The sequence below is a fragment of the Episyrphus balteatus genome, chromosome 2 (assembly GCF_945859705.1).
Source record: "Episyrphus balteatus chromosome 2, idEpiBalt1.1, whole genome shotgun sequence".
Lineage (NCBI taxonomy): Eukaryota > Metazoa > Arthropoda > Insecta > Diptera > Syrphidae > Episyrphus > Episyrphus balteatus.
The window spans coordinates 44,584,244-44,607,235 of record NC_079135.1 but is presented as its reverse complement, the minus strand read 5'-3'; the positions used below and the strand labels follow the sequence as shown (position 1 = coordinate 44,607,235).

Below are 22,992 nucleotides of genomic sequence, written 5' to 3'. Positions count from 1 at the left end.
TCAACCATTTTTTCTACAAAAAAAAAGTATCAATTACTTTTGTTCTCATTATCCATGTTCTTAATAAGAAACTAACCCTCATCAACGATGGCTCCATTTCAGCTTAATGAACCCTAAATGTAGGAACCCCAAATATCAACAAGGAGAATAATTTTTTTTTTTAAATTCCTTGAAAAACTTCTTGTTGCTTAAAAACACCATCGCCACCCTCATTTCTTGGACTAACTCAACCATTAAGCGAACATTTGAATGTTAAGTTTAGCATAACGTTTAACAGAAATTTAGGAAATCGATTGACATGTAATAAAAGACATTATTCAATTGTGTTTTATTGTTTGAGAATTCTCTTGAGATGGTGGTGAAATGAAAAAAATAATTCAATACCAAAATTTGATAATACTAACTTATCAGCTTGTCAAAGTATTCAACTGTCTAACGAATTGAGAGAAAAAAAAGTTTTGTTTTTTCTTTTTCTGTGGAAGATGTCAGGATTCCAGTCTCAGTCCATTAACATTCAATGAAGTGAAATGAAACAGCGAGAACATTACGATACACATCTCTGTTGTTCTGATTGTGGTTGATTCCGAGAAAAAAAAAACAAAAATATTTCCAAACTGGAGGTTTTATTTTGTGGTTTTTGTACAACTTTATTAAGTCGAGTTTAATTCTTTAAAGTTATATAAATTTTCTTTCGTTCAATGAATAAGGAAGCTTTAATTTTTCAAAGATTAAGTTATACCAAAAACAGAAAAGTTATTCGAGAACTGTAAATATTTAAGGACCGTTTAAAATTTTAGAACATTCTTAACCCTTTCGGACCCAGCGTTACTCTCATGTAACATATTTTTAAAAATTCGTAAAAAATATTAAATTAAATAATTTTTTAGGTTTCGATGGCTTATTTGAAAGATAATAATGCCTAGTTACTGGATTATTACAAAAAGTTAGTCAAATATTATACCTTTATTTTTTTTTTTATCGAAAAAGGGACTGAAATTCACATTTTTTTTATATGGTCATAATTTTGAAAAAAAAGATTAAAAAAACGTTAATGCAGAAAGTGTTTAGTTTTTTGGCTTAGAAGAAGTAGCATACATTAAAGTTTCATTAAAGTTATTTTCTCAGTTGTCCGATTTTTTTTGTTGGTCATAGGCAGTGTATGTTACTTACATGTAAAATGAGAGTAACACATTAGTTTCGCTATTTATTATTTTGGAAAATAACTTTTTGCTATTCATATTTCTTAGTTGTGATGTCTTTGACACGATAATACTGAAAAAACATTTTTTAATATTGATTTTCATAGCTTGGGTTCGAAAGGGTTAAATTTTAAAAATATAACAAGGATGAGTCTACTCTTGTTTAAAGAGTGTAATATTATTACAGCAATAAATTTTCTATGACTATGCTTTTTATTTATAACCCACAAAATACAAACGATGTTATTATGACATTACTTAGGTATACGTAAGCCTTTAGGCTCAGCATTTTTATTAGTCGATATGTTAACAAATCCATTGACTTTTTATAGAATACAAGATAACAGCTTTTCAATATCCATATCAACCCTAAAGTAAAATAATCAAATGCAAATAAAATGTGTACTCTTCAATATCTAAAGCGTTTATTGGTCAATAGAAGCAGATGTTCGAAATTGATAAAAAGATAAAGAAATAAAAAAAAGAGCTAAAGAGTTGTTAAATAAGGATGTTATTTGAGTAAAGTATTCTCTAAATGGAGCTGACTTTATAAATATTGTCGCCAAATGATTTTAAGAATAAAAAGTATAATGAAACTATTAAAAGGAAATATAATAGAATGCAAGACTGATTCGCCCGTACTAACTCTTATGGTAAAAATAGCTCTTATCTTTTATTAAAACATATCCGATAAAAAAGAGAATACATAAAATCAGTTTATATAATTAATGAAATTTTTTAATGATTTTGATTACAAAAAAAAATATGTCTGATTTCTTATATGAAAAGGAATTTTTTAAAATGTTTTAAAAAAATAATTTTTTATAGGCCTATAAAAATGTTCTAACATTTAAAGAAAAAGTTGGCATGCCATTGTAAAGAAATAATTATTTGACACATAAAACCGAAATTTCAAAGTTTTTCACATACCCGTTTTCATAAAATTGATTAAAAAAAAAAAAAAAATTTCAAATATTTTTTAATAATCCAAAAATTTCTTTTTTGAAAATTTTCTAAAATTTTAATTCTACTTTTACTTAAACGGTTTTGTATACAAATTTTCGTTGAAATCAAGTCACTCTTGTACGAAATGTTCAGAAACCAAAAAAAAAAAACGTTCTATGACAGGTATCGTTAATAAAAAATACAAACATTTTTTTTTTTTTATTTCAAATATTTTGGACGAATGTTTAATAGGTACTTCATTCAGAAATCTTAATCAAAATCTTTAGAGCAGTTTTTGAAAAAAATTAATTTTTGAAATAAAGAATTGGATCTACTTCAATTGAAGTAAAGTGGTACCACTGCTACCAAGTTTGAAGAAAATCGCTCCAGTAGTTTGAGGCGTAGCTCAAAGGTACACACAGAGGTACCCCGCTTCTCCTGGGTGATTCGAGGCATTTTTCAACAAAAATATTAAAAGACTATATATTAAAAATAATTTTGGTTTTAGTAAATTGAATATTGAATAATCATCCTTCTTTTCATTACTTCGCTTAGCCTATAAATATAGCAAGTGATTCTTCTAGATTTTTTTTCTTACTAGGTTCTTTTTCCAGACTTTATATATAAGTTAGTGTAATGTATCTTAGAAAATATTTTTCATTTGCCATTTTATTTACTTCAATCTGATTCACCTTTCTTTACTTATACAAATGCCAACTCCTCTCCAGAAATGAAAAAAGAAATAAAATACTTTTACATTTTGAACCCATTTCTTTTCGTTGTAAAAATTGAAAGGCATTGTTAACCAACCAATTATACCACAATGATACCAAACCTTTTTTTAATCAGCTTCAAAGGAACCCTCTATTGGAATTTCTATTTATCATTCTTTTTTATAACAACCTTTATCATTATGACATTTTTTTTTATTGAAGAAAAAAAAAAATAAGACAGGAATTGTAAGAATTTGATTGATATCATTATAAACTCAGTGTCACATTTAATTCATTACAAAAAAAAAAGGTTGAAAAAGGTTTTGGTGCAAACATAAAATTAATGAAAAAAAAAAAATGTATAATATACAAAACTAAAACATTTTAAATTCTCTAAAAATAAGCTTTCTACAGTTAAAAATTTCATTCAAAAAATTCAGTTAAAAATTTCTTCAATGTTTACTGTCGTATTGAAGTTTAACGGTGCTGTCAAAAAAAAAAATTGAAAACTATGTAGATGGCGTGACTTGTCAATCGCTTGGTTGTTAGAAAATAGTATACAAATAAATAGCTAGATGGCACTACTATAGTGAATCCCTTTGACAATCTTGTCAAAAAGTAAATTTTTCATCGTCAAATCTCCAATGCCGTAAAAGAAGTACCTACACTGAAAAAAAATTGTACATAAAATTTATGAACGGCGTTCATTAACTTGAAATTAATGTACGGTTCACGGAATTAATGCACCATCCCTTAATTCAATGAACGATTCATTAAAAATAAAATTATGAACCTATGAACGTTCATTAATCTCGTTCATTAAAATCCGTTTTTGTCTGAAATTTTTTTTATGAACGGCTATTCATTGAATTAATGAACCTGTACATTAAGACAATGAATACCATTCATTAAAATCTATGAACGTTCATTAATTCAATGAATAGCCGTTCATAAAAAAATCTGTTCATTATCCCAATGAACCTGTTCGTTAAAACAATGAACGCCATTCATTAAAATCTATGAACCATTCATTAATTCAATGAACAGCCGTTCATAAATATCCGAGAAAATTTTTGATAAAAGATTCTATGAACCTGTTCGTTAAAACAATGAACGCCATTCATTAAAATCAATGAACCATTCATTAATTCAATGAACAGCCGTTCATAAATATCCTATACACGAACCTGTTATCCGATACACTTTTTGATAAAAGATTCTATGAACCTGTTCGTTAAAACAATGAACGCCATTCATTAAAATCAATGAACCATTCATTAATTCAATGAACAGCCGTTCATAAATATCCGATACACGAACCTGTTATCCGATACACTTTTTTGATAAAAGATTCTATGAACCTGTTCGTTAAAACAATGAACGCCATTCATTAAAATCTATGAACCATTCATTAATTCAATGAACAGCCGTTCATAAATATCCGAGAAAATTTTTGATAAAAGATTCTATGAACCTGTTCGTTAAAACAATGAACGCCATTCATTAAAATCTATGAACCATTCATTAATTCAATGAACAGCCGTTCATAAATATCCGAGAAAATTTTTGATAAAAGATTCTATGAACCTGTTCGTTAAAACAATGAACGCCATTCATTAGAATCAATACACATTCACTAATTCAATGTTTGTGAGATGTTTTATTTTGCAAAAGTCGCTATTACTTCTAAACGAAAGCGAAAATCAAAAAAACTTATAAAATATATTCTGTCGGAAATTAAAAAATCTACACCTTTTATATCTGACAATTTTTCAAAAAAAGCAAAAATAAAAAAGTTATGACGAAAAAAGTAAAAATTTCATGTCTTTTTGTTTGAGAGATGTTTTTTTTTTCACAAAAGTCGCTATAACTTCTAAACGAAAGCGAAAATCAAAAAAACTTATTTAATATATTCTGTCGGAAATTAAAAAATCTACAACTTTTATATCTGACAATTTTTCAAAAAAAGCAAAAATAAAAAAGTTATGACGAAAAAAGTAAAAATTTCATGTCTTTGTTTGAGAGATGTTTTTTTTTTCACAAAAGTCGCTATAACTTCTAAACGAAAGCGAAAATCAAAAAAACTTATTTAATAAATTCTGTCGGAAATTAAAAAATCTACAACTTTTATATCTGACAATTTTTCAAAAAAAGCAAAAATAAAAAAGTTATGACGAAAAAAGTAAAAATTTCATGTCTTTTTGTTTGAGAGATGTTTTTTTTTCACAAAAGTCGCTATAACTTCTAAACGAAAGCGAAAATCAAAAAAACTTATTTAATAAATTCTGTCGGAAATTAAAAAATCTACAACTTTTATATATGACAATTTTTCAAAAAAAGCAAAAATAAAAAAGTTATGACGAAAAAAGTAAAAATTTCATGTCTTTTTGTTTGAGATGTTTTTTTTTTTCACAAAAGTCGCTATAACTTCTAAACGAAAGCGAAAATCAAAAAAACTTATTTAATATATTCTGTCGGAAATTAAAAAATCTACAACTTTTATATCTGACAATTTTTCAAAAAAAGCAAAAATAAAAAAGTTATGACGAAAAAAGTAAAAATTTCATGTCTTTGTTTGAGAGATGTTTTTTTTTTCACAAAAGTCGCTATAACTTCTAAACGAAAGCGAAAATCAAAAAAACTTATTTAATATATTCTGTCGGAAATTAAAAAATCTACAACTTTTATATATGACAATTTTTCAAAAAAAGCAAAAATAAAAAAGTTATGACGAAAAAAGTAAAAATTTCATGTCTTTTTGTTTGAGAGATGTTTTTTTTTCACAAAAGTCGCTATAACTTCTAAACGAAAGCGAAAATCAAAAAAACTTATTTAACCCTTAACTATAGTGGTGGGTCCAGGGGACCCACATCTACTTTTAAAAAGTTAATAAAAACCGTTGAAAATGAATTTTCTCTTTTTTTTTTTTATTTTTTTATTTTTTTTTAAATTGTTATCTTTTGATGCTTAAAAACAAAATTTATAAAAAAATTCAATTTTGTATTTTATTTTATCATTTCAAAACACCACAAATTTTCACCACTATAGTTAAGGGTTAATAAATTCTGTCGGAAATTAAAAAATCTACAACTTTTATATCTGACAATTTTTCAAAAAAAGCAAAAATAAAAAAGTTATGACGAAAAAAGTAAAAATTTCATGTCTTTTTGTTTGAGAGATGTTTTTTTTTTCACAAAAGTCGCTATAACTTCTAAACGAAAGCGAAAATCAAAAAAACTTATTTAATATATTCTGTCGGAAATTAAAAAATCTACAACTTTTATATCTGACAATTTTTCAAAAAAAAAGCAAAAATAAAAAAGTTATGACGAAAAAAGTAAAAATTTCATGTCTTTTTGTTTGAGAGATGTTTTTTTTTCACAAAAGTCGCTATAACTTCTAAACGAAAGCGAAAATCAAAAAAACTTATTTAATATATTCTGTCGGAAATTAAAAAATCTACAACTTTTATATCTGACAATTTTTCAAAAAAAGCAAAAATAAAAAAGTTATGACGAAAAAAGTAAAAATTTCATGTCTTTTTGTTTGAGAGATGTTTTTTTTTCACAAAAGTCGCTATAACTTCTAAACGAAAGCGAAAATCAAAAAAACTTATTTAATATATTCTGTCGGAAATTAAAAAATCTACAACTTTTATATATGACAATTTTTCAAAAAAAGCAAAAATAAAAAAGTTATGACGAAAAAAGTAAAAATTTCATGTCTTTTTGTTTGAGAGATGTTTTTTTTCACAAAAGTCGCTATAACTTCTAAACGAAAGCGAAAATCAAAAAAAACTTATTTAATATATTCTGTCGGAAATTAAAAAAACTACATCTTTTATATCTGACAATTTTTCAAAAAAAGCTAAAATAAAAAAGTTATGACGAAAAAAGTAAAAATTTCATGTCTTTTTGTTTGCGAGATAGAAAATAGAAAAGATATGACGAAAAAAGAAAAAAATTCATGTCTTTTTGTTTGCGAGATGTTTTATTTCACAAAAGTCGCTACAACTTCTAAACGAAAGCGAAAATCAAAAAAACTTATTTAATAAATTCTGTCGGAAATTAAAAAATCTACAACTTTTATATCTGACAATTTTTCAAAAAAAGCAAAAATAAAAGAGTTATGACGAAAAAAGTAAAAATTTCATGTCTTTTTGTTTGAGAGATGTTTTTTTTCACAAAAGTCGCTATAACTTCTAAACGAAAGCGAAAATCAAAAAAACTTATTTAATAAATTCTGTCGGAAATTAAAAAATCTACATCTTTTATATATGACAATTTTTCAAAAAAAGCAAAAATAGAAAAGATATGACGAAAAAAGTAAAAATTTCATGTCTTTTTGTTTGAGAGATAGAAAATAGAAAAGATATGACGAAAAAAGAAAAAAATTCATGTCTTTTTGTTTGCGAGATGTTTTATTTCACAAAAGTCGCTACAACTTCTAAACGAAAGCGAAAATCAAAAAAACTTATTTAATAAATTCTGTCGGAAATTAAAAAATCTACATCTTTTATATATGACAATTTTTCAAAAAAAGCAAAAATAGAAAAGATATGACGAAAATAAAATAAATCTTTTTTTCTTCTTTTTAAAAAGGCGCCAAAACTTAATAAACCATTCATTATTTTAATGAACCATTCATTATTTCAATTATTCGTTAAGATTCATATTTAACGAATACATTTACTGTCGAAGTGAGCGTGTTCATGAATTTAATGAACGTGTTCATAGATTTAATGAACGTGTTCATTGATTTAATGAACCGTTCATAAATTCAATGTATAGTTAATCAAAACTTAACGAAGGGCAACTTGCATGTTTCAGTAATCACACTTTTAAAAAGTGTATCAAATTATGGACAAGGTTTTCATATCATTTAAAGAATACATTTATTGTGGAAGTGAGCGTGTTCATGAATTTTATGAGTGTGTTCATAGATTTAGGAACGTGTTCATTGATTTAATGAACCGTTCATTAAAATTTAACGAAGGGCAACTTGCATGTTGCAGTGATCACACTTTTAAAAAGTGTATCAAATTATGAACAAGATTTTCATATCATTTAACTTTTTACTAAAGTAATAATTTTATTCAGTTTGCAGGTTTCAAAATAACCCTTTTTATGAGTATGAGAATAAAATGTTTTGAGACCACATTTGACAGGTGTCGAAATATCATTTTTTTTTAACCGAGTTGGGGAATCAAATAAGACGGGGCTTATTACCTTGTGTATTTTTTTGTGTTTGTACATATTGAGTAGTTTTGTGTTTTGTTCTCATTTTCAAAGTTTTCTTGCTCACACAAACATTTATCTCGGTTGAACAACCGTTCGTATCAATGTGAACAGTAGTTAACGACACAAGGAGATGTAAATGTTGTTGAATGTGAAAACCCCTTTAGTACTTATTTTTTGGTGTCGTTTCATCTGTTTGTGCTTTCAACATGAAAGAAAATTTTAAGTTATTTTTTTTTACTGTGATTGTCAATATTCTTACAATATCTATGATATTCGATTTTTGAAAACATATATTTACAAGATATTACCTTTTGTGTATTAACTGTGCTCTTTGCACATAGTTCACACTTAAATTTTAAAGAACGCGTAAAATAAAGTGGGAACACTACTTGTTGATACGTAGAACGAAAGAATTTCTTTCGTTAAATGATGTAGCCGGCGTCCCCAAGCCAACCCAAGCCATTCAGTTACAGTGTGAATGTCTGATCGATAAGAGGAGCTATTCAGCGGAGAGCTGAAGCAAAAATAAAAAGTAAGTATTTCATTAGATTACGTAGTATTTATTATTTAAAAGCATTTATTTATTAAAAGGACACATTTATTTTGTTAAATAATTTGTTTTTTATCATATATATAGGAGATTTGTTCGATTTCCCATTTGCCGCCGCCCGCCCGTCGCCTGCTGCCATCACGTCGTTTCATGCATCAAAAATTTAAGGTAAGTGTTTTCATCCCTAAAATGTGTTATAATTGTATTAATATATTTATATATATTTAGTGCTCTTCTTACACCACGTTGCCACCACCACGCTGCCGCCACATATTGTCTGCCTCCGGTGTCGTTGTCGTCATTTGCCACACCACGTTCCTTCCAGCCACCACGTTGTTCCCGCCAGCCACCACCATCATCACGCTAAAATAATTCCTGGTATGTATCTACTTTTTACTTGCGATATAGGTACTATAGGGCAAGTTTAGGATTCGTAAAAAAAATCGAACTCGAGATAACAATTTTACATGACATTACGATGATGGAGAATGCCAAAAAAGTGGGTCCGGCAATTCTGTCTGTCTGTCTGTCTGTCTGTCTGTCTGTCTGTCTGTCCGTCTGTCTCTATCTGGAGCTGCAGCCTAAACGAGTGAAATGATTTTCTTCAAACTTGGTAGTTAGCAGTTTTTGGCGATTCCCTAGAGGGGAAATTGAAATTTTTTTTTTATGACCAAAACTAACGGTACCTGTCATATAACGGAAATAGAAAAGTTAATTTTTTTCAAAAACGGCTCTAACGATTTTGATTAAAAATTTTGTGTGTAATACTACACATAAGGGCCAACTTTTTAAATAAAAAAAATATTTTTTGTACCGTTATTAACGGTACCTGTCATAGAACGGTTTTTTTCGTTTCTGAATATCTCGTACAAAATTAACCCGATTTAAATGAAAATTTTTATACAAAAGTGTGTAAGTAAAGATAATATTAAAATTTTAGAAAATTTTCAAAAAACGCATTTTTGGTTTTTTAAAAAATATTTCAAAATTTTTTTTTGAAAAATCAATTTTTTGAAAACGGATCAATGAAAAATTTTGAAATTTAGTTTTTATGTGTAAATTAATTATTTCTTCAAAATGGCATACCAACTTTTTTTTTGAAAAATGTTAAAAAAATTTTATATATAAAAAATTATTTTTTTAAAAAACGGCTCCTACAATTTTCAAAATTTTTTTTCTAAAAATACCTTTTTATACGAGAAATAAAATGGCATATTTGTTTTTTTTTTTAAGATATTTTAAATCGGAGTTTTATTAATTATAAAAACAGATTTAATTTTTTTATACTACTTATGAAATTTCTTCACAATATCGAATTTTAAATTTCTTGAATAAAAAGCTTTAACATTATAGTTACTTTAAGCATAAGAGCAAGTACGTGCGACCCCAGTCGTGCAATTTATTTATAATTTTTATTGATCATTTTATCTTATAAATATATACGTATGTATTAATATATTTATATGTAGTGCCATCACGTTGCCACCACCACGCTGCCGCCACATCCGCCACATTATTGTCTGCCTCCGCTGTCGTCGTCATTTGCCACACCACGTTCTATCCAGCCACCACGTTGCTCCCGCCAGCCGCCACCAATCTTGCTAAAATAATTCCTGGTATGTACCTACTTTTTATGATTTATATTATATATATATCGATACCTTCCCAGAAGAATGTATTTAACCCTTTGCTCCCGGAAAAAAATACAAATATCTTGAAAAAAAGTTTTGATATTTTCTAATTACACACTAATATGAAAAAATAATGATTGTACTAGTAATAACATTGTATAAGGAATGTTTTGAGCTGAGAGTACAAAAGGAGAAGTCCATTTTTTATTAAAAAAAACTAACAAAGTAATTAATACGTGGTTTCATGCTGAAACCACTAGGAAGCAAAGGGTTAAACGACATTCTCAAAATTTGTATAAACTTAAAACAAACTTGCTGTTCATTTCAAAGAAATAGAACTACAATTACTGCCTAGAATCATTTTTATTAATATTTTAAAATTTGATTGCATTATAATCATTAACACTCTACCGCAAACAGGCCAAAAATTGATTTAGATATTCTAAACTTGAATAAAATTAACTTTTTCAATATGATTTTTCATAAAATATTTAAAAAAAAATCCTAAAAAATTATTTGAACTTCGTTTTTAGCTTATTTTTCTTTTCTGAAAGCAGCGTATGCGGTAGAGTATCAATAAAATTTGAATAGAATGACTTTTTTAGCCACTTTTAAGCGTTGGTTTTTATCGTTTATAGAGTTTGATATACTAAATTGAGAAAAAATGAAACTAGGATTGCCATCTACAATCATTTTCATTAGTATTTTGAAATAAACTTGCATATTATCATTAACACTCTACCGCAAACAGGCCAAAAATTGACTTAGAAGTTTTAAACTTGAATAAATTAATTTTTTAATATGAATTTTCATAAAATATCTTAAAAAAATCATAATAAATTATTTGAACTTCGTTTTTAGTTTATTTTCCTCTTCTGATAGCAGCGTATGCGGTAAAGTATCAATAAAATTTGAATAGAATGACTTTTTTAGCCACTTTTAAGCGTTGGTTTTTATCGTTTATAGAGTTTGATATACTAAATTGAGAAAAAATGAAACTAGGATTGCCATCTACAATCATTTTCATTAGTATTTTGAAATAAACTTGCATATTATCATTAACACTCTACCGCAAACAGGCCAAAAAATGATTTAGATATTCTAAACTTGAATAAATTAACTTTTTCAATATGATTTTTCATAAAATATTTAAAAAAAAATCCTAAAAAATTATTTGAACTTCGTTTTTAGCTTATTTTTCTTTTCTGAAAGCAGCGTATGCGGTAGAGTATCAATAAAATTCGAATAGAATGACTTTTTTAGCCACTTTTAAGCGTTGGTTTTGATCATTTATAGAGTTTGATATACTAAATTGAGAAAAAATGAAACTAGGATTGCCATCTACAATCATTTTCATTAGTATTTTGAAATAAACTTGCATATTATCATTAACACTCTACCGCAAACAGGCCAAAAAATGATTTAGATATTCTAAACTTGAATAAATTAACTTTTTCAATATGATTTTTCATAAAATATTTAAAAAAAATCCTAAAAAATTATTTGAACTTCGTTTTTAGCCTATTTTTCTTTTCTGAAAGCAGCGTATGCGGTAGAGTATCAATAAAATTCGAATAGAATGACTTTTTTAGCCACTTTTAAGCGTTGGTTTTGATCATTTATAGAGTTTGATATACTAAATTGAAAAAAAAATGAAACTAGGATTGCCATCTACAATCATTTTCATTAGTATTTTGAAATAAACTTGCATATTATCATTAACACTCTACCGCAAACAGGCCAAAAATTGACTTAGAAGTTTTAAACTTGAATAAATTAATTTTTTAATATGAATTTTCATAAAATATCTTAAAAAAATCATAATAAATTATTTGAACTTCGTTTTTAGTTTATTTTCCTCTTCTGATAGCAGCGTATGCGGTAAAGTATCAATAAAATTTGAATAGAATGACTTTTTTAGCCACTTTTAAGCGTTGGTTTTTATCGTTTATAGAGTTTGATATACTAAATTGAGAAAAAATGAAACTAGGATTGCCATCTACAATCATTTTCATTAGTATTTTGAAATAAACTTGCATATTATCATTAACACTCTACCGCAAACAGGCCAAAAAATGATTTAGATATTCTAAACTTGAATAAATTAACTTTTTCAATATGATTTTTCATAAAATATTTAAAAAAAAATCCTAAAAAATTATTTGAACTTCGTTTTTAGCTTATTTTTCTTTTCTGAAAGCAGCGTATGCGGTAGAGTATCAATAAAATTCGAATAGAATGACTTTTTTAGCCACTTTTAAGCGTTGGTTTTGATCATTTATAGAGTTTGATATACTAAATTGAAAAAAAATGAAACTAGGATTGCCATCTACAATCATTTTCATTAGCATTTCGAAATCAACTTGCATATTATCATTAACACTCTTCCGCAAACAGGCCAAAAGTTGATTTAGATGTTTTAAACTTGAATAAATAAACTTTTTCAATATGAATTTTCATAAAATATCTTAAAAAAATCATAATAAATTATTTGAACTTCGTTTTTAGTTTATTTTTCTCTTCTCAAAGCAGCGTGTGCTGTAGAGTATTAATAAAATTTGAATAGAATGACTTTTTATGCACTTTTCAGCGTTGGTTTTTATCGTTTATAGAGTTTGATATACTAAATTGAGAAAAAATGAAACTAGGATTGCCATCTACAATCATTTTCATTAGTATTTTGAAATAAACTTGCATATTATCATTAACACTCTACCGCAAACAGGCCAAAAAATGATTTAGATATTCTAAACTTGAATAAATTAACTTTTTCAATATGATTTTTCATAAAATATTTAAAAAAAAATCCTAAAAAATTATTTGAACTTCGTTTTTAGCTTATTTTTCTTTTCTGAAAGCAGCGTATGCGGTAGAGTATCAATAAAATTCGAATAGAATGACTTTTTTAGCCACTTTTAAGCGTTGGTTTTGATCATTTATAGAGTTTGATATACTAAATTGAAAAAAAATGAAACTAGGATTGCCATCTACAATCATTTTCATTAGCATTTCGAAATCAACTTGCATATTATCATTAACACTCTTCGGCAAACAGGCCAAAAGTTGATTTAGATGTTTTAAACTTGAATAAATAAACTTTTTCAATATGAATTTTCATAAAATATCTTAAAAAAATCATAATAAATTATTTGAACTTCGTTTTTAGTTTATTTTTCTCTTCTCAAAGCAGCGTGTGCTGTAGAGTATTAATAAAATTTGAATAGAATGACTTTTTATGCACTTTTCAGCGTTGGTTTTTATCGTTTATAGAGTTTGATATACTAAATTGAGAAAAAATGAAACTAGGATTGCCATCTACAATCATTTTCATTAGTATTTTGAAATAAACTTGCATATTATCATTAACACTCTACCGCAAACAGGCCAAAAATTGACTTAGATGTTTTAAACTTGAATAAATTAACTTTTTCAATATGATTTTTCATAAAATATTTAAAAAAAATCCTAATAAATTATTTGAACTTCGGTTTAGTTTATTTTTCTCTTCTGAAAGCAGCGTATGCGGTAGAGTATTAATAAAATTTGAAAAGAATGACTTTTTTAGGCACTTTTAGGACTTTTAGGCACTTTGGGACCTAGAACATTTTTCAATACAAAAAATTTTGTTGGGGATGCCAAAAAAACCTATCTTATTTTGGGACTTAGAATATTTTTTAATGAAAAATTTTTTTTTGGGACTTAGAATATTTTTCAATGTTGGGGACTTAGAAAATTTTCGATGCCAAAAAAACTTAACTTAGTTTTGGGACTTAGAACATTTTTCAATACAAAAAATCTTGTTGGGGACTTTTCGATGCCAAAAAAACCTTAACTTATTTTGGGACTTAGAACATTTTTCAATACAAAAAATATTGTTGGGGACTTTTCGATGCCAAAAAAACCTTAACTTATTTTGGGACTTAGAATATTTTTCAATGAAAATTTTTTTTGGGACTTAGAATATTTTTCAATGAAAAAATTTAGTTGGGGACTTAGAAAATTTTCGATGCCAAAAAAACCTATCTTTTTTGGGACTTCGAATATTTTTTAATGAAAATTTTTTTTTTGGGACTTAGAATATTTTTCAATGTTGGGGACTTAGAAAATTTTCGATGCCAAAAAAACTTAACTTAGTTTTGGGACTTAGAACATTTTTCAATACAAAAAATCTTGTTGGGGACTTTTCGATGCCAAAAAAACCTTAACTTATTTTGGGACTTAGAACATTTTTCAATACAAAAAATATTGTTGGGGACTTTTCGATGCCAAAAAAACCTTAACTTATTTTGGGACTTAGAATATTTTTCAATGAAAATTTTTTTTGGGACTTAGAATATTTTTCAATGAAAAAATTTAGTTGGGGACTTAGAAAATTTTCGATGCCAAAAAAACCTATCTTTTTTGGGACTTAGAATATTTTTTAATGAAAATTTTTTTTTTGGGACTTAGAATATTTTTCAATGTTGGGGACTTAGAAAATTTTCGATGCCAAAAAAACTTAACTTAGTTTTGGGACTTAGAACATTTTTCAATACAAAAAATCTTGTTGGGGACTTTTCGATGCCAAAAAAACTTAACTTAGTTTTGGGACTTAGAACATTTTTCAATACAAAAAATCTTGTTGGGGACTTTTCGATGCCAAAAAAACCTTAACTTATTTTGGGACTTGAATATTTTTCAATGAAAATTTTTTTTGGGACTTAGAATATTTTTCAATGAAAAAATTTAGTTGGGGACTTAGAAAATTTTCGATGCCAAAAAAACTTAACATACTATTGGGACTTAGAATTTTTTTCAATGAAAAATTTTTTTTTTGAAAATTTCTCTGTACTGATAACCGTGTCAATAAAAAAAATATACGACAGGTTCTAATCAAAATTAAAACAGCAGATTCATCTGAAAGTTCGTGCTTAGTTTAAATATTTTTAAGTAGAACTTGTAGTTATTATTTTTTACTATTCCAAGTGATTAGTAAAAATAAATTTATACTTAAAAATACACTATCATACATTTTAATATAGCTATGTATAAATATATAATTATTGTACCAAATTGTTGTTGAAAGCCTTACTGATTTTGGTATTTCTGTGGTTGGCTTTTTTTCAGACTGTAAAGATGCGGCATTACTTTGGGCTCTGCATGGATACTTTGTACCTTTCCAAAAAGTTATAAAAAAAGACACAGATGGTAGGAAACACGTTATACGACATACCATCAAGGACTCGCAGTATTCATTCGTTTGGATAGGCAACACAATTCAAGCTTAAGAAGACCATATTGCCTTCCTCAACAAAATGGGTGAGAATACCCACCCACCAAATAAAAAATGTATGTATGTACAAATGCTCTAGTTTTGGTAAATGAGATCATAAAATTTCAATTCTTATATTATTTTGATTCAAATTTCCCTTAATTTCACTTTTTATAATTTGTTTCACTTTCTTATCTGAAGATAAATCTACAAAATAATGTAATAAAATTTTTCCTGCCATTCATTTGGTTTATTTGAACAATAAAAGAGTTAATGTAAATATAAATATTTCTTTAATTTAACCTTTAAGATTTCAGAAAGGAGAAGATTAGAGATGAAAAACCGAATGTACAGGTTTGTAAAAATTGAAAACGGCGATTCACATTAATTTTTCTTTCTTTTTCACAGATCTCGACCTAATAAATTTAGAAAGCTAAGCTTCCATGACTAATTTATTTGTCAGTTGATTTTTTTAATTTCTTGACAGGAGATTAAAAATTCTTTGACAAAGAAATAAGACTATACGAAATGTAACTTTTTAAATTTATTGAAAACAGTGCCTACGTTCTATAACGCTTGCATGGAAATAAGTTGTAGAAAAACAATTTGAATCAAAATGAAATTTGTACAAAAAAATTGATTTCATTCGAATTCACAATGTTTTTCGAGCACTTATGACGGTGCAAGAGTTACGGAACGTAGGCCTGTGCTCATAAAATTAATGAACGCGTTCGTTAAATTAATGAACACGTTCGTAAAATTAATACGAACGTGTTCATTGATTTTACGAACGCGTTCATTAATTTTATGAACGGGTTTTTTTATTTTTATGAACGCGTTCATTAATTTAATGAACGGCGTTCATTAATTCTATGAACGGCGTTCATTAATTTTATGAACGGCGTTCATTAATTTTATGAACGGCGTTCATTAATTTTATGAAAGGCGTTCATTAATTTTATGAACGGCGTTCTTTAATTTTATGAACGGCATTCATTAATTCTATGAATGCGTTCATTAATTCTATGAACGCGTTCATTAATTCTATGAACGCGTTCATTAATTTTAGGCAGGTTTTTTTTTTATTTTTATGAACGGTTCATTGATTCAATGAATGCGTTCATTAATTTAATGAACGCATTCATTAATTTTATGCACGATTTTTTTTATTTTTATGAACGGTTCATTATTTTAATGAACGTGTTCATTAATTCTATGAACGGATATTTTTATTTTTAAGAACGGTTCATTAGTTCTATGAATCCGTTCATTAATGTAATGAACGCATTTATTTTTTTTTATGAACGTATTCATTAAATCAATGAACACTGTTCATTGTTTTAATGAACGATTCATTAAAATATGTTCGAAATTTCAAGTTCGAAATTTTATGAATGAAATTATGTATGGTTCATAGAATTAATGAACGTTCATTGATTTTAATGAACGGCCGTTCATTATCTTAATGAACAGGATCATTGGACAAATAATAATGAACGATACATTAATAGAATGAATATATTCATTAATTCCATGTACCTTTTTGGTTCAGTGTATAACTTAAGGGGGGAAATCCCTCTGGACAACAGCTTTTGCAATAATTTTGTTTGGAAAACCGAAAACATTTATTGAAATTTAGAAAAGTATATGATATTATTGACATTATTAAGTATTGATACAATTTTTTTTAAGTAAAAAAAAAAAAAAAAATGGCGGCTTTTCAGCTCTTTAAAGTTGACGCTAGTGATGGGAACTATCGAATGATTTGAACTATCGATAGTTAGTAACTGAATGATTTGAACTATCGAATAGTTCATTCATTCATTCATTCATTCGAATAAAAACTATCGAATAAAACTATCGAATAAACTATCGAATAAACTATCGAATAAAAACTATCGAATAAACTATCGAATAAAAACTATCAAATAAACTATCGAATAAAAACTATCAAATATTCAGTTGCTATTTAAAAATAATATTTTATCAAGTTTTTCACTTTTCATCCGATTTCATCTTAAAGAAGCATCCATCATACATTGAAGTACATAATATAAAAATCGTAAAAAAAAAAATAGTCGAGAAATGACCACTGGAAAGGATTTGTTTCCTTTTCTTACACTTTTTATTTTTGCTCGTCCACATGCAAAATTGCAAATATCAAAAGTATATACATACCTACCTACAATAATCCAAACCAACCACACAGTTGCATCATATTTTTGTCTAACCCATTCACAACCCTTTACAAAATCCACTTGTTGACACATATACCTGCTGTTTGTGCGTGCGCGAATGTTTTGCTTCTTCCGGCGCCATGTTTCGTCAAGTGATTGAAAAGATGGGTTTTCCCACTAATTAGGTTCATAAACTATACACTGGCTGAACAATGAACATGTTCCGCTTCCAAGGTCAAAGAGTTATTTTTTTTCTCATTTGTCACTTTTTTATGACACCGCACTGACCGACGGATAACTTCTTTTCTTTTCATGCACCGTGCTGCCTTTTTTTTTCTTTTCTTTACCGCCTTTGTTTTGAAAATATGGGCACTCCAACATAAAACACATAAATTCAGTCCTGAAAAACTTTCAAGATATCATTTGGAAGATCGCACAATATGTGTATCATCATTCATCTTCCTTCAGTCCTTCCTTCAAATGCAGATAAAATCATTTACAATTAATTAATTGTGAAATCAAGAGAAAAAGCAAATAGTAGAGAAATAAAATTATGACTGAATAAAAAAAAAAAAAAAAAAACAATCTAATAGACTGAAAGAAAACAGTAACTGAATATGAAAAAATTCAAATGAAAAAGCTATCGTTTGAAAAAACTATTCAAATGAAAAAACTATCGTTTGAAAAAACTATTCGAATGAAAAAACTATCGAATAAAAAAAACTATTCAAATGAAAAAACTATCGTTTGAAAAAACTATTCGCATGAAAAAACTATCGAATAAAAAAAACTATTCAAATGAAAAAACTATCGTTTGAAAAAACTATTCGAATGAAAAAACTATCGAATAAAAAAAACTATTCAAATGAAAAAACTATCGTTTGAAAAAACTATTCGAATGAAAAAACTATCGAATAAAAAACTATCGAACGAAAAAACTATTCGAATGAAAAAACTATCGAATGAAAAAACTATTCGAACGAAAAAACTATCGAATAAAAAACTATCGAACGAAAAAACTATTCGAATGAATGATTTTAAACTATCGAATGAATGAATATTTTACAACTATCGATAGTTTGATAGTTTTTATTCGATAGTTCCCATCACTAGTTGACGCCTCGAGTTTGCGCCGTGCAATTCCCTGGTCCAGAAAATTATTTATAATCAAAAAAGAAATTGTTTTCCAATAAAATATATTTATACGCATTTCATGAACTTAAATTTACTAAAAACAAGTGTAAAATAAAAATTAGAGACCAAAAAAACGAAAAACACAATGTTTCTTTATAAACAAATTGTTAAAAAAAATATTTATTGTAAAAATTTTGTTGAACTTTTAGGTTCATGCAATGGCCAATTAGTGAACGAGTAATTTGCACTTTATTTCAAGTCGAAAGCTTCATTGGTTTTTGAGTTACGTTGCACGGCGCGTAAAAAAACCCGTTTCGAGAAAAATGAGTTTAAAGTTTTCGTTTTCGTACTATGGTAGGCTCGGAGAGCTTGGATTTCGGGACTATTTAGGAACTTATGACACTTCATTTAAGGTAAAGACCACTGAAAATAGTTTCTTCGGTTGATAAATAAATATATTATCAAAAAAAAAAAATAATGCAAAAATAAAAAATTTCAGAGGGATTTCCCCCCTTAAAAAAAAAAAAACAAGGATAAAATTAAATATCTTTGTACCAGAAATACGCTCGAGAGTGCATTTGATAAAAAAGTTGTTTTTCTATTTTTCAACTTTCTCGAAAATTAGATGGCATAGGAAGGTATGGTTTTCAGTGTTGGATAAGGAGCCAATTTTGGCAATCAATTTAGTATTGAAATTCACAGTTTTGCATTCAATATTATTATTTTTTAAATTTTTTTCCAAAATTTTGATTTTGAAATCGGTTATTTCCAAAAAAAACTGATTCAATTAAGTTGATTTAAAAAATTTGACTAAGTAGGTAGGATTATTACATATTGAACAAACAAAAATTAAACAGTTATCAATTGATTGGCGCCAAAATTATCGTACGCTCCCTTAACTTAATACATCCTCTGTTGTTCCTCTGTTCATAAAAAATGTATGTACAAATTCATATAAAGACTATTTTCCTTAAAAAAATAAAAAAATGTAAAATAAATTCAGAAATTTAAGATTTTCTTACAAAATTAGAATAAATTGCCAAGCCAGGTACTGAACCGCCAACAGTAGCATTTCAAAACAAGTTTGAATATTTTGCCAGTTAATAAGCTTTACAACTTAACATAGATTTTATTGTTTCCTGTCATGAATAGTGATTTCAATTTCCATTTCACCTTCAGTCAATTTGTCAATTTTTTATTATGAAAATATTTTTTTCCCTTGTCAGAAACAGAAAAACTTTTCATATTTTTACCCTTGGGTGAAAAACAAAAAAAAAAAAAACATTAAGTGGCACATTTTCCACCCCATTTCAAAATGATAGCGGATAGAAAAGATATGTAACAATTTAACATACCAGCTTAACCAACCCCAAGCAAAGTGTTAATAATATTGGGAGTAAAAAAAAAAGAAGTAAAAAAACAGCAGGTGCAAATGGCTTTATGTAAATCGATTTGATTTACCTTTCAAGCCACGGTAGGAAAGTTGAATATGCGGGTCTTGTCTTCCTTTCACCAAAAAAAAAAAAAAAACCTTGAAAAATAAAAACAAAACAGAGGACAAATATTTTATTTTCCAGATACGCACTTATAAAGGTGAAAATTTTATAGGGAAATATATATTTTTCTTCACCAAAAAAAGGGAATGAACGATATGATGATAGATGCAGGTTTATGTTACAAAACAATTTTTCCATTTTTATTAAGCCCCACCATCAGGAGGGTGATAAATTCAATTTTTTATTTCTTTGTTCAAAAGGTCGGTGTTTGTTTTTGTTTGTGAAAGAGATTACAGGGACTTTTGTTTTTTCACTTTGAGCAACAGGTCAGTAAGCTTTGAGATGTTGGTATCTATAAGTTTTGTTTGATTTAAATGAACTCCAATTTAAAATAATTGCCAAGACTTTAGAGATTGATGTTGCTTTGAAGAATATATTTGCACTAAAAACCTTGCATTTTATTGTTTGTTTTAAACAGAATCAAAAACAATAAAGTAAGCAACACAAGGTATTAAATATTATCTACATTTATTTCATTTCATGAAAATGTTTATTTAACCATTATTCTGAGATGTACTCTTACCTTTACCCTATTATGATGATGATGATTTCTGTAATCTTTGATGATATTAATTTGATTTTCTTTCTGTTCTAAAGTCCAAAGTTTGTATTTTTTATGACTACCTCAAGCCTTTTGTTTAATGACTTGATTTTGATAAGCATCCTGAATGATTTTAATTTAAAAGCCCTTAAGGGAGTTTGTAAGGTCCCAATCACGAAATAAGTTCTGCGTGAATTACTTTCCACTTTTAATGAACTTAATCGAATGATGTCTAGACAATAAGACTTTTTGATATTCTTTATAAGGTTTCTTCTACTTAAAGGTAGAAGAAAAAGGAAGGAAATTGATGTTATTAAAATGATGGGGCTTTGATATGTTGGTAAGGTCAGTTAGTGGGTGGTTATATGTTGAAAGTATCTAAAAGGTAATTCAAATACAGTAGTCCCTCGATAATGTGAATTACCGATAGTGCGAATTTCTCTAAAATGTAAATCGCCAAAAATTTACACTGTCATCTCTATAATGTGAACTTTGAAAATTTTTAGACTCTGTATTGTGAATTTCTTTTGTAATGTGAATTTCTTTTGCTTGTGTGTTTTTCTTGTTCGTGCACGCAATTTTTTTATAATCCTGAGTAATAGACAACTGTTATTGTTCTAGATAAATCTTAAGATATATTGAATGCGATGACTTTTTTTTGATGTTTTGAAATGGAGTATACTCGTATAATTACTTGTATTGAAATTTTTTTTCAATAAATGCTTAAATTTAACTTCAAAAAATTTTTGTGTGTTACATTCATTGCTTATAAATATTGTTTTAATCAGTTTAATGAGAATTAAAAATAGTTCCAGTAATGTGAATCCTTCTAAAATCCGAAAACGCATTGTTTTAATTAGTTCACATTATCGAGGGACTACTGTACCTAACATCTATTGATTTGATAGGAATCTGCTGGTCAGAATTTGTTGATTTTTGGTTAGCGTGATCTTCGAGACTGGAAAAAAACCTATATTAACTGAGTTAAGGCCGTTTTTTTTCCGAAAACATAACATATATTTTTCGGGTGTCGTTTTCAAGGTCCTGTTTGTCTTATACGAAAAGGAGAGAAAAGCACAACTCAAAAATGTATTTTTTATAAGATTTCGATTTTGAAAGTAGGTACAGGTAAATAGACAATTAAAAAAATTTTTACCGTCATGAAACTTTTCAAACATTGGACAACAAATCAGTGAATTATTTTGTAGTGCTGAATCTAATGACATAAAAATAAAGCCAATACAATAGCTCTAAAAGAAGTGATTGCCAATTAAACGCATGGGTGCTTGTTTTCGACTTCAAGAGGTATTGTTCCAAAGTATTGTTATTTTAAATATCAATTGGAAATTTAAGATTTTGTTTACTGTCGAGAAAAAAAATGGATGTTAAAAAAAATTTTTTTTTCAAAAACTTCAATTTTTTTTTTACATTTGAAACTTCAAAATGCTGTATGTAAATTTTTAATAAAATTGACTTATGCTTTGATGAAATATACATGAACTTAAAAAATATGTCATTTTTTGAAAAACAGCAACGCCATATCTCCGTTCTCCGAATTTTTTGAGAAAAACTAAAAACGCAGTTTTATTAAAATCAATAAGAGAACTACGTACACTAAATTTGATCGAAATCGTTAAAACCGTTTTCGAGAAAATTGCAATACCTTAAAAACGTTATATGGAAGATATGCGTTAAAACAGAGATGTTAAAAAAATAAAAAAAAATAGGTCTAGGGAATTACGTAAAAATCATCTGTACCAAGTTTCAAGCAAATCCATCCATCCGTTTAGGCCCTAAGTCGATGTACAGATGGACGCACAGACCGACGCAACGGCATGACGAAAACCACTTTTTTGATCTTCTCCATCATCGTAATGTTGGTTTTGATTAAAACCTCGAATTTTTTTTTCTACACGAAACCAATTGCCCACGTAATAATCTGGAAAGGTGAAAGGGTGTTTTTTTTTTAAAGAAATGATGAAAATCATAATTTAGTACCACAAATACTAGGACAAAAATGGTACCCAAATGAAAATTTGTTAAATAAATGAAATA

The 22,992-nt window shown here is 27.3% G+C and overlaps 1 long non-coding RNA gene across 1 annotated transcript; it reads left to right on the top strand.

Annotated features, from left to right (window-relative positions):
* The first annotated feature begins 8,519 nt into the window (after nt 1-8,519).
* LOC129910630 (uncharacterized) lies at nt 8,520-9,018 on the top strand. The gene is made up of 3 exons (XR_008771534.1): nt 8,520-8,629; nt 8,735-8,815; nt 8,876-9,018. It is a non-coding gene; the product is annotated as an uncharacterized LOC129910630 (long non-coding RNA).
* Nucleotides 9,019-22,992: the final 13,974 nt, after the last annotated feature.